The sequence below is a fragment of the Phoca vitulina genome, unplaced genomic scaffold (genome assembly GCF_004348235.1).
Source record: "Phoca vitulina isolate PV1807 unplaced genomic scaffold, GSC_HSeal_1.0 scaffold56, whole genome shotgun sequence".
NCBI classification, from domain to species: domain Eukaryota; kingdom Metazoa; phylum Chordata; class Mammalia; order Carnivora; family Phocidae; genus Phoca; species Phoca vitulina.
In genome coordinates this window covers 9,290,949-9,303,455 of record NW_022589759.1, presented here as the reverse complement: position 1 = coordinate 9,303,455, position 12,507 = coordinate 9,290,949, and the positions used below count along the sequence as shown (strand labels likewise).

The following is a 12,507-nucleotide window of genomic DNA, read 5'->3' as shown; positions in this document are numbered from 1 at the left end:
GGCCCACCTCACACACACTCTCTCTTTCTCTCTTTCTCCTTGGTAGCAACTACCATGAAACTATCTGGAGTAGCCAACTTGAGTGGAAAAGCAGTTATCATTAATCTATATATCCTACTGGGCTGAATAGTTCTGAATGAATTCAGAAGTCACAATGGCTATTGTCTCTCAAAGACTTTTTCAGACTTATTATATGCTATTTGGGCTCCAGAATCCATTAGTGTTTTTCAGCTCTCTGATGTGCCTGATTTCATTGCTGCTTCTTTCATCCCCGAGCACATGTCTTTCTTGTAATGTCTCAGTAGAAACATCGTGGAGCAGTCCACACACATTGACATTCTGGCTCTTCTCTTGAACTCCTGGCTTGGCAGGGGCTTGATCGGCCTTTCCAGGGGAGACAGAGAACAGTTTTACCAAAGGATTTCCAGTGTATAACACAAATCCACATGAATGGCCCCGATCAGCAGGTGGCTATTGTTCACTTGGTGAATAAGTATCCCAGCTTCTTTCACCTATGGTCCCCTTGGCTCTGGGAAATCCTTACGATCTACATTCCTCTTATGGAAGGAGAAAGCGTAGTCGGAAGGAGAAAGAAAATACCACCTAATTCATAATAGGAACAGCCCAGGAGTTACATACCCTTTCCCTTACAGGCCTTTGGTAGAAGCCTGGATGCCCCACCCACCTCCATGCATGCTGGGAAATGTAGTTTCTGGCTGCATTCCCGTCTCTGCAAACCCCACACTGTGGAAATGGGAGAGCTAGTTTGAGGGATGCTAGTTCTCTCCACGGTGTATCTTCACTATACAACCTAGAGGTGATTTTTAGATTCTAGCCTGTTGGTTTCTGCCTTTTAATGTGTGAACTTAAGTACATTTATATTTCTTGTGAGTATGGTTATATTAATACTCATTTCTAAATTTTATTTCATGTTTCCTCTCTACCAAGTGTTTTACTTTATTATTATATTGAATTCTTTTTGGATACTTTTTTGGATTGATCCAGTTTCTTTATATCCCATGCACCTCATACATCATTCCCTCCCCTGCTGCTGGTTTGGAAGCTAAAGATCCTCCTTCCTCCCTCCCTCTCTCCCATTCTCTCTCTCTCTGTCTCTCTCTCTCTCAAAGTCATTCTTGAAGTTTTTACATAAATGCCTAAATTTTCTTTTACAAGTATAAAACTGTGCCTCTCATGTTCAGCAGACCGTACATGATTTAACGACTCAATGAAATCTCCCTCCTATAAAAAATATCTTCCTTGTTGTTGCTGTTTCAGTTCTTTCTCCAAGTCCTTTTTAAGTGTAATTTATCTGGTCTTGCAGCTCATGTAAAAGATGCACAGCATTTGGGGATCACTTGAGTGTGACCTCTCTTTTGTGTGTGTTGTCACCTGTTTCTGCTTTATGGGTGTTCTGGTTGGAACCTAGAAGAGGCTGCTTAGGCACATGCCACTTCAAGCAGGATACCTCATTTTTCTCCGAGGTGTGTGTGTGTGTTTTATCTCTTCCATATTATCTGTTGAATACCTTGCCTTGTTTCTGTAGCACTTTTGAAAGGTTTCTCCCTTTGGATTCATCCATAAATTAAAAATAATCGTCGTGGTCACTTCTCAGGCGCAGTGATACTGTTACATGTTTACTGCATGCTTTGCATACCGAGTTCATCTCCATCATCCAGCAGTGTGGCCGAGCCTGCCGGCATGAAGCCCCAGGAGAAATGCCCGGCTTCCCAAATGGCTTGTGGAAAGCCGTTGCTGCTAATATCACCATCCTACTTTATCTCTGCTTTTGAGTTTGTCCCAAATTTGGTGGTCGATTACTCGTTCATTCATTTCCTCAGTTAAAGCCTGTCTCAAAAACCTGCTCCTTGCCACTTGCTGGGTACCAGGCATGTTGAGCTCAAGATATAAAACTTTGCATCTTAATTTACTATAAATGTCAGTGTGAATTATTGGTTGTTTGGGTTTTCTCTCCTAGTCTCCGGCAGCGTTCTTGGGAATGGAAATTGTTATAACCTATTTGGAGGACACCCAGCAAAATCCATCAAAACTTAGAACGTGGGCATCTCTTCATCTGGCAATTCTGCCTCTAGGAGTTTATCCTATCGAAGCTATTCTGATGTTGCAAAGTACAGGTACCGCAGCTTGGCTTTCAGTAACAAAAAACTGGCCAGGACATAAAATAATACTAATTACAACAAGAGCAATGGTCGATGCCCCCAGAGCACCTGCATAAAGTGCTGCCATGGCTACTGTCTCACTGATCCTCATAGCAGTGCCAAGGAGGAGGGTCTTCCGTGATTTCTGTCCTTACAGACAAGGTTAGACATTGGGAGTTTAAGCAATAAGTTCACAAAGCTAGTGAAGGATGTAGAGGGCTGCATCCTCCTAAGTGGATCAGTTTTTAATAAATGATTGAGCAGCCCCTTCAATGGCCTAAACATACTGGTTGGAATAAGTGGGAGTAGAGCTCTACTCTATTAAGATATATCCAATTATGTATGAGTGGGGAAAAACAATATTGTAAATAACGCATGAGCTACAATGCCGTGTTGGTAGGAAAACATTGTTGCGCGGTGTTTTTAGATGTGTGGAAATTGTATTCGGGAAGGATTTGTGTCAGGCTGTCACTCTGTTTATCTTAGGGCGGTGGCATTTGGGAGTTGTTTTCACTTTGTAAAATTCACCTGTGCATTATTTGTACTTTCGTCACTGAGCCAATATGATTTTTACCACCCGTGATGTATTTAAATAACCGAAGACCACTGAGCTTGGACCAGAGATCCTCCCACCAAACTCACACATGCGCGTTGGCACTTTGACATCCGGGGCGGGTTGTCAGAGGCCGTCTGTGTACTGTATCTGTGCTAGCATTCCCAGCCCCTACCCATTAGATGCGGGAACACCCAGCTGTGGCAGCCAGAACTTGTCCAGACCTTGCCAGATGTCCCTTCAGGGGTAGAGTGCCCCTGCTTGAGAACCCTCGAGATAGATGCTGGCCAGTCCGTGCGTCGTTCTCTCCACACTAAGGGTTGTCATGACGATCACATTTCTCCATCCGAGGTTCTCCAGACTTCTTGAGTCCTTCCTGGGGAATTCAGACTGCTCAAAACCATAGCGGACAAATCTTGCTTTTCACTTTCTATTCAGTTTAACTGAGCGCTCTTGACTTGCCACCAGATAATCAACGGGCCCCAGACCTCTGTACTTTCAGCAAGGCGTCTCCTTCTGAATCGAGGAGGCGGGAGGGCACTGAGACTTCTTTTATCGGTGACTTCCCCAAAATAGGGTGTTCCAGTGCTTAACAAGTTTCTTTAAGAACACAGCTATTAAATATTCAAAATATATAGCCTGTTCCTGTTGAGAAGATAATTATACAGTAAATTAGCTCATGTCCAGTATGTTGCCTTTTAAGCACATCTTTGATGTTTCCAGTACTTACATAAGATATAGGGCCTGTTTATTAAGAGTCTTCAACTGTGTATAAAACTAGAGCAGTCAAAAGTAATGGTGTCTGCTGAAGGATTCTTTATCATATGAATTTACCTTTAGTCATCTATTATTTATTTCAGCTATTTTATATGCCATTATAATAAATATTATGACAGAGAAAGCTTTTATGCTTCAACTTATTGTAGTACTCTTTACTTGCCTGCAATCCTTCAGGAAAATGTAACCATGCTTTACCTATAGTTAACGTAAATCATCACTTACATTAGAATGAAAAATTCACTATGAAAAAAGGCTCTTTCTTCAATAGCAAGGCATAAATGCACAATCATGTTGACTGCCAAACTCCCGTGCCATCCTCTGTCCTTCCTTAAACTGTTTTTAAGCTGCAAAGTGAATGCATTGCATAGAGGGAAATTGGAAGGTTTTCGAATATTTTCACTCTCTTGTTAGTTTCTGGCAAGATAAGCATTTTTTATCCAGAGTGCAAAATATTGCCAATTACTGTCTAAGCATTTTTAATAGTTTTGCTTTACGTGGCACGAAACTCATACACCAGATTAAATAAGCTGTTACCCAGTGCAATTTCTCCTTGAATCAGCCTCACAATTACCTATAGATATTGATACAGTTATTTTATAAATTGAGTTCCAGCAACACAAGGCAAAAATTTTGACCTGTGTATAATGAAGAAAAGAGTTGTCATGATTTTCTTATTAGGGATGTTTGTGTATTTTGCAGGGGAGGGGAGGGCAGGGTTAGGCGGTGTTCGTGGGGGCCCTGGAGTAGGGGCTGATGCCGATGGTTGACCTAAAGTTTAGGAATGACAAACTCAGCCCCTGTCCCCCAAGGCTTTACAAAAATCCTGGGCTTTGCCTAGGATTGTTTTTGGTTTGGTTCCCTACTTGGAGATGTTGAATCTCCTCTAAGAGTATTTTTCTTGTTAAATGCACTGTAGTATGCAGACCAGTGCATTGTTTAGAGCCATAAAAGAGACTCTCAGACTCTCCTTTTCTCTTGGGTGCCCTGTCAGGAAGAGCATTTATCAGTGCATCCTTCTAATGTGTAGGCTTGGCCAATACTGGGCAAATTCCTCATTGTATTTACTCACGATCTGGTGTGGGTTGTTTGACTGAAAGATACCAGAGCCGAAAGTAGATGCAAGAATCTCTCCACTTCCCTGTTCCCCAGTGAAGAGGCTGCCATTCGCTGCCACCATTAACATCACTTAAATAATAGTGGAGAAATTAGTGCTATGAAGTCCCACATAGGATATTGATGAATTATTAAACCAGTTTAGTTAGGTCTTTATTGTAGTTCAGTGAATAATGTCATGTCAATAGTATGCTCAGCACCAGTGTCTCTTGCTGTTGTAAATGTGACAACTCCTATTTAAGGTTTCAGGACATAAAATCAGGACTGAGAGTATGTAAAGTGGAAGGGTGAGAGACATCAGCATAATGCAATTAAGGCCCATTGGATTAGAATTTGCAGGATGCCATTAGCAATAAGCTCTGAATGTAGATTATTGCCTTGGTTACATTTTCTCCTTCAGCAATAGGCTTCTCTTGTAAATTCTAAATGTTTAAAATAAATATGATATAAAATAGACACAAATAAGAATATATAGATGATGTTAATTTCTTTATAGCTTCTTGGTGTTATATGCTGAGGAATACGATGACAGGGGCACAGCGCACTGTGGTATCCAGCCAAGACATGAGCTCTGGAGCTGGCCACATCTCCGTTGGAAACCTGGGTCTGTGTCTCACCAGCTGTGCCACTTTAAACTTTTATCAGCCTCTGTTTTCTAGTCTGTAAAATGGGGGAAATGATACACACTTCAAAAGAGTTTTCACATTACTTTTAAATGAAAAGTAAATGCCAGGCATATCATAGGTGCTCATTATTTTTTCGGCTTTTATAATCAATGAATATATGTAAATGAGAACTTTTTAAAAGGGAAACACAGGCATGAATTCTTCCATTAGTGTAAGAGAGAGGTAGCCACACACCCATCAAATCCTCATAGATTGGCACCTTCGAGTTAGGATACGTGATAGCTAATTGCCCTTAAACAGTAAATCTTGTATCTGCCATTGCATGTGCTGAGTCTCCACTGCTGAAGGAGAATTTCCTCTAGGTGTGCTGGGGGCTGGGCTCCCTGCACTCGCTCAGCACATCTGGGTTTCTCCATCCTTCTCCCTCCAACTGTACTGTGTATTCTTCTTTTTGACCAACTCAAAGGTGTTGCTTTCACCACAAAATGAAGAGCTGTTCTCACTAGAGCTGCTGCCCTAGGATTGCGTCAAAAGTGTGTGTGGTCAAGCTGAGTGGAGGAAGAAAAGGTCATGTACTAGCTGAGAGCATTTTGAAGTATACTTTCCTGATTGCACTGAATATGCCCCAAAATGCCCAATGGGTCTTGGTTCCCATACCAAATACTTTTGACTCATTACAGGGAGAAATCAGACTGTGGGGCAAACACATCGATATACTCCCAGCTAATTCATAGGCAGTTTATAAGTAATGATGATTTTTTAAGTAAAAGTTGTTTTTTAAGTATGGTTGGCCACTTGAATTATTTATTATACAGTTTTCTAAAGGCCTGTTGGCATGAGATATTACCTTTTTTGTTCTTCCATTGATGGTAAGCAGATCATGGGTGAGATCTTTCTTCTTACCTGTTGCAATGATGGCGGGGGGAGAAGAAAATAAGTAAAGGAGGTGGAATCCATGGAATATATGTATTTACCATTAGAGGCAAAGTTAGTGAATGAATTCATATTTATAAATGTTGTCTCTGTTATTGTTGACCAACAGCAGGGCCGCATGCTGCTTCTTTATGAGGCACTTACAGACCTGGTGGTTTTCCCCAGGGTTGGCCTTGATGTGAGGGCCTCTGGGCGGTGGTGGAGAGGATTGAGGGGGAGAGGACAGGCAGGTTGTGTGGGCATTTTGGAGTATAGAAGAGTGATTATGATCATGGCTTGGTGTGAACCTTGGCTCTGCCACTGTTAACTGGATGAAGTTGTGCAAGAGCTTTCAGAACTTCAGTTTCTACGTCTATGAAATGGTGGGTGACAACTGCCCCCATCGGGTTGGGGATAGGTAGGGATAGAAGGTGCTCTGGGGCAAGGACTCATATGGCCAGTATTCTGAGATCACTCCTGTTGGCCAGTTATGTCCCTTCAGCCCTTGCAGTGAAGAGTGAAGCGATTTGGTGCCGATGATGAAAATAATGATGGGGCGCCAGGGTGGCTCAGTCAGTTAAGTGTCTGCCTTTGGCTCAAGGTCATGATCCCAGGGTCCTGGGATTGAGCCCCGTGTCGGGCTCTCTGCTCAGCAGGGAGCCTGCTTCTCCTTCTCTCTCTGCTTTCCTCTGTGTCTACCTGTGCACTCTCTCTCTCAGTCAAATGAATAAATAAAATAAATAAATAAAATCTTAAAAAAAATGGTGATGGTGATGATGGTGGTGGTGGTGGTGATGATGGTGGTGGGGATGATGATGGTGGTGGTGGTGATGATGATGATGGTGGTGATGGTCATGATGGTGCTGACAGTGGTAAGAATGACAACAAAAACACTCACAATAAGGACATTCATTGCTAACAATCACAGAATACTTGCCAAGTAGTCAGGCACTATTCTAAGTGCTTTGCATATATTACCTCACTTCCTGGTAAGGCCCCTGTTGACTTCTGTTGTATAGAAGGGAAGGCTGAATGCACAAGTGGGAGACATAACCCTTACCGTCTGGTCAGTGCTGGACTCAGGTGGTACAGCTTGAGTCCATGGCCTTCACCAACACCTTTAGGTCCAAACCACTTATTGAATTTGGAAACTGGATTACTATGGACTCAGGGGGATTCAGCAAGCCCCCTTCCTCCTCCTTTGGGGTCAGGTATCATCCTCCATTGCTGAATTGCTATTCAAACTTTCTCTGAGTTACTTACATTAATTTTATGAAATAAAGAAGGGAGACCACAATTACTATTATGCTTTATTATTGAAAAACACGTTTTAGCAGTGGCCTTCCAAATAATGATTATTGTAGTTATTATTTAAGTGTCCCAGGCCTTATATACAGCATATCTCATTTTTACTCTAACCACACAAGGCAAATGCCCATTTTCCACTGAGGCAGCTGAGGCTGAGAGCATTCACTTAGCTGCCCTGACGTCATGCTGCTGTTGCTGTGGTCACGCTGGGCTGTGGCCACAGGTCAGCCTGGCTCTGCTGTGGATCACAGTGTCTCCCCACTTCTCTGTTTAAATACCGCATGGTCTCCATATGGTTCTTTTGGTTTCAGGCAGTATCACATCTGAGTCACACGTGGCTGGTTTATAGTCATAAAATGATATGAGAGATCACTCTTCTGTAGTGGCAGCAAGCAGTCCCTTTGGTTGGGCATTTACAGACTCTTGAATCACGAGGCAGATTTTGGAACTTAATAAAGAATAAGCCAATAAGACTTGGTCTATTGAGGGTGTCTGTAAACTGTGCCACCAGCAAGTGTCCTCAGATCCCAGGGAAATGGAGGAAGAGTATGTGGGTTGCTTAATTACTCTGCTTTTCTGGCTGAGCCCCGGGTGTTGGGAGCAGGTGGGCTTCTCAGCTACTTAGAAGTTGCCTGATGCTTCACGTGTGGGATGCCACCTCTGCAGTTCTGTTTTAAAATAATGGGTACCAGCATCTGTATACATAATTTAAAATAAATTTACATTCTTATTCTGCCTGAGATGAGAAGATTGTGTACTGGTGTGATTAGAGAGAAGAGTGGATTTGGAGAAGGGTTGAGAGAGGCATTTTATGGCATTTTTAGATTCAAAGCTCTTGGTATGAAGTTCTTCCTGTTAAAGAAAGCTGAGTGGATGGATGGATGGATCTATCTATCTAGATGGCAAAGAAGAAGCGAGGGACATGTGCAAGGTTAATAGTTTATTTTGGAGTTGGTGGGATTATGGATGCTTTTTCTTTGTCCGTATTCATCTTTCTTTTCTAAATTTTTCTGTAATTAATGAAAGTGTAAAGTAGGAAGTAGCCTGAAATAACCCTAGAAAGGGCAAAGTCATGGACTGTGTGTTAGTCGTTACCGTTCTTCATTATATATGCATATATATATATATAAAATACACAAATTTCCATTTCTTCCACTATATATATAGAAATACAAATATAGAAATACATATATACATATATAGTTTTGAGCACATGGAGGGTTGCACCTTCTGAAGCTAAGCATAACCACATGACTTGCTCTGCCAACAAAATCTGAGCAGAAGTGACATCTGTACTGCTGGGTGAAGGCCTTGAGATCCATCCTATGTGCAGTTTGTCACATTCTCCTCCCCACACTGTAGAGGCTAGTGATGTTACAGAAGGTGGAGGCCCCATCTGCCTGGGTCCCTGGCTAACCATGGTGAACATGGTCCCACCGACCTGGGATGGGCATGAAGTGTGAGTGAGCAGTGATCCTTGATTGTTTTAAGACTCTGAGGTTTGGGAGCTGTTCAGTAAGGATACTGAAGCACATCCTCCTGATTGGTATGGAGGCAGTTACGTGAGCCATACTAAGGAAGCTGGACCGTATCTTACTGGCCATTCTAAGCTACAAAGGGGTTTTAAGCTGGGACTTTGTATATGTGTTTGATTTGCCAATCCAAAGAGTAAACCCTGTCCAAAGAAAGCCCAAACTTCTTATGTTCTAGATGGCAAATGCTAATTTAACACCTCTTAATTAAAAAAACCCACCGGTTCTATAGTGGTGGTGGAACAGTCTGTATCTTGAATGTGGTGATTGTTATATGAATCTATATATAGAATAAATTGTCATAGATTTATACACAAAGATATTCCAAATAAAAGAAATTGAGTACATCCCCAAACTGGTAAAGCCCAGGGAATGTCTGTGGTCTAACGAACTGTGTTTGCACCACTGTCGATTTTCTGGTTCTGATAATGTGCTATAGACATGAGTAAGATGTCACCATTGTTGGTGCTGGGAGGCAGGGCACTCTTGGTGCTATTTTTGCCACTTCTTGTGAGTCTGTAACTGGTTCCAAATCGAAGTTAACAACAACAGAACGTTTATGAGTTAAACCAGGGAAGTGCATTGTGGTCAGTCCCAGATTCCTGGCCAGACGTGGCAGGAAAGCTCACACAGGCGGACGGAGCCTCTTGCCTCCACCCCAGCACGCAGCAGTTTATCCCTCAGAAATGAATGCCGTTTGCAGTGCCTTGGCCGCTGTGTTCCCGTTTCAAGCACATCCCATGATAAACATGTCTATCGTGTTGTTAGGTTTGTGAGACAGTCAGAAGAGCAGCGCCCCCCCCCAACAGCATGCTTGCACACGCACACACACACACACACACACACACCCTGATTCTAAAAGCTGTGTGTTTTTTCTTGCCTGAACTTACCAGATTGCACACAGTTTCTCTGCATTTCACAGGGTCAGTAGCAGGAGCCGGAATCCTGATGCCGGGGGCAGGAGAATTACCTGAGTAGTAGTGTGTGGACTTGAATCACTGTCCCCAGGAGCCTAGGAACCCACAGCCTGTGGATTAGTCTGCTGGACTAGTCAGTGGCTTGTGACCCCTTGTTCCCTCTGGATGTGTATGTTCTGATTTTGTTCTTATTGGTGGTGGCAGCTCTGTACTTTATTTTAAAGTGAAGGGGGAGGACCAAAAGACAACTTACAGTTGTAAGTCACACGTACAGAAGGATGTCCTGGCCCACTTGGCTGAGCCATCATTTTCTTTGGAAGTTGCTTTGGGGTCACCATCTGGGAATGTTCTTCCTGTTTTAGTGAAATATGTACATGCATTTTTGTGATATGTAGCCTGCATATCCCGTGGGGTTTCCCTAAGGGGCTTGGCTGAGAGGAACGATGTCTTCACCGCCGCCCCCCCAACAGAATGAGTATCTGGCTTTCCTCTTGTGATACATTCAGAGTTCTGTAAGATTCTCTGTGTGGCATTGAGTATCATGCTCTAAGTGAAGTAAGGCTGGGGTCAGAGGGGGTAGAATGGGGGTGAAAGGCCACTTTATTCGCTAACTCTTAATGTCAGGTGGAGTAGTCACGCGTCTATGAAGTGTAAGAATCCGTGGGGACTAGAAGTTAGCCATTGACAGACTTGGTACGCCGAAGAGATTGGAGTCATCGGAAGTTATCAGCCATGCAGACAGAACGTGCGTGGGGTTTTTCTCCTGGTCTGAAGGCCCAGGCTCTCTCCACGGTACAGCCTCACTCAAGGGCGTTAATTTCTGCCGTTGGTGGTATCTTTCTCTGTAGGACAAGGGGTGTGACCTCAAGTCACCATGGACCCTCCCGCTCTACTATTCTCTGGTCTTAGGAAACTCCTAACAAAACCCATGTGTTGGCACTTACCCCTCTTCCTGGCACAGGTTAAATGCTTCTCCTTCTTCCAAAATCGGCACATTTGCGCACCTGCCACTGTTACCCAAGGAAATTCAGTCTACATTGGTCAACTTGCCTTCACCACCTATATGCCTTTTAGGGTTTGGGGTAGTCATTTAATCACCTTACACCCCTTTCCCTAAACCCGGGCTCTGTTAGGAAACATGCCCTGGATCCTCTGGGATCTAACAGCGAACTGGTCCGATGCGGTCTTCATTAATATCATTCCATCCACCGTTCTGCACTGTAGCTCACCCAAACCACCATTTGTTGCAGACCGGAAGGAGTTTGGCACACTAGATATCTTACCTACTTCTAGTCAAGTTTATTAAATACCTTCTCTCTTCCAGGCTGGATGTTAGGTGCTTTACACTCATTCTCACAAGTCTGTGAGAAGATATTTAATATTTTCCTTTTATAAATGAGGGAACTGAGGCTCAGAAATCTTAAATGGCCCAAAGTCAGTTGGCCTCCCAGCTGCCTGATGCTTATTGTTCAAGGCTTGGGACCTGGGTTCCAGCCCAGGACTTAGGCGGCCAATTCAGACTGCCACAGATATCCTAAGCATCTCAGCACAGCTTGGGCCTCTCCCTGAATAAGACTACTGAAGTGGAGGATGTGCTCCGCAGTGCCGTTTGCATCCCCCTTCATACCATTTGTCTCCCAGTCTCACCGTAGCATTTCCCAGGCTCGCCGTTTGTTTTCTGGGACTTTCCTTACCTGAACAGGCAGGTGGCCCCAGCATTCTTGGCTGTACATGCTTTGGAGGAGATAGGTCTAAGAAGTGATAGTATTTAATTGCATACCCTGCAGGCCAGCCAGACTTAAAAATCGGGAGTGCCCCATAAAGATGGGGCAAGTCTGAAAGGCAACCCTCATCTTTCCAGAATTGTGCTAGGACACTGTCCAATGGAATATGATTGCTTCAAATCCTGATGCTCCTGGCCTTCTAGTTTCTGTCAAGGAGGGAACGTGGGCTTTGGTGTCAGACTGACGTGATGAATCCTTGCCTCCAACCCTTCTTAGCTCTGGGATCTCTTACAAGAGACCACATGTAAAATAGGGAAAGTAGAACGCATTCAGTTGTTGTGGGGATGTGACAAGATGGTGCATGTAAGCGCCCAGCCCACGGTCAGCCCTGAACATACAGTAGTCATTCTTATTATCTACGTGTGCCCCGCCTATCTGTAGGGTTTTCTGGGTTGTGAAACCAGAGGTCTCTCTGGGATCTAGGTCACTCAGGGTCCATTGGAATAAATGAGTTTTGCCTGCTTTTGTACTTTCTCTAAATGAATCATCTTTAATTTTTGACACAGGCTCAGTGGAATCATTTCAGAACCTGGATGGCAGCTTTTGAGATGAAAATATCATCTACTGAATTCTTGCAAGAGCCAGGCTTTGTCCTGGCATTCCCCTATTTTTACGGGTTTTTTTTTTTAGGACGCAGATTGAGAGGAGATATGTGAGCCTGAAGACCCTTTGGAGCCTTCTCTGTGCGCTGAGTGAGACAGCGCAACCCCAGCCTGTGGTTTTAGTAGATTCCCAGTCTCACATCCTCCCAAACTTGGCAGTAAAAGCCCTGTTCTTCCATTCATTCCAATGATTTATATTCTCTCTGGGCGTCTAATATTAA

General features: G+C 43.5%; 1 protein-coding gene across 2 annotated transcripts in view; it reads left to right on the top strand.

The window, feature by feature from the left end:
- Window positions 1-12,507, top strand: part of WWOX (WW domain containing oxidoreductase) — a 929,603-nt gene that overhangs the window by 227,702 nt on the left and 689,394 nt on the right. The window lies entirely within an intron of this gene.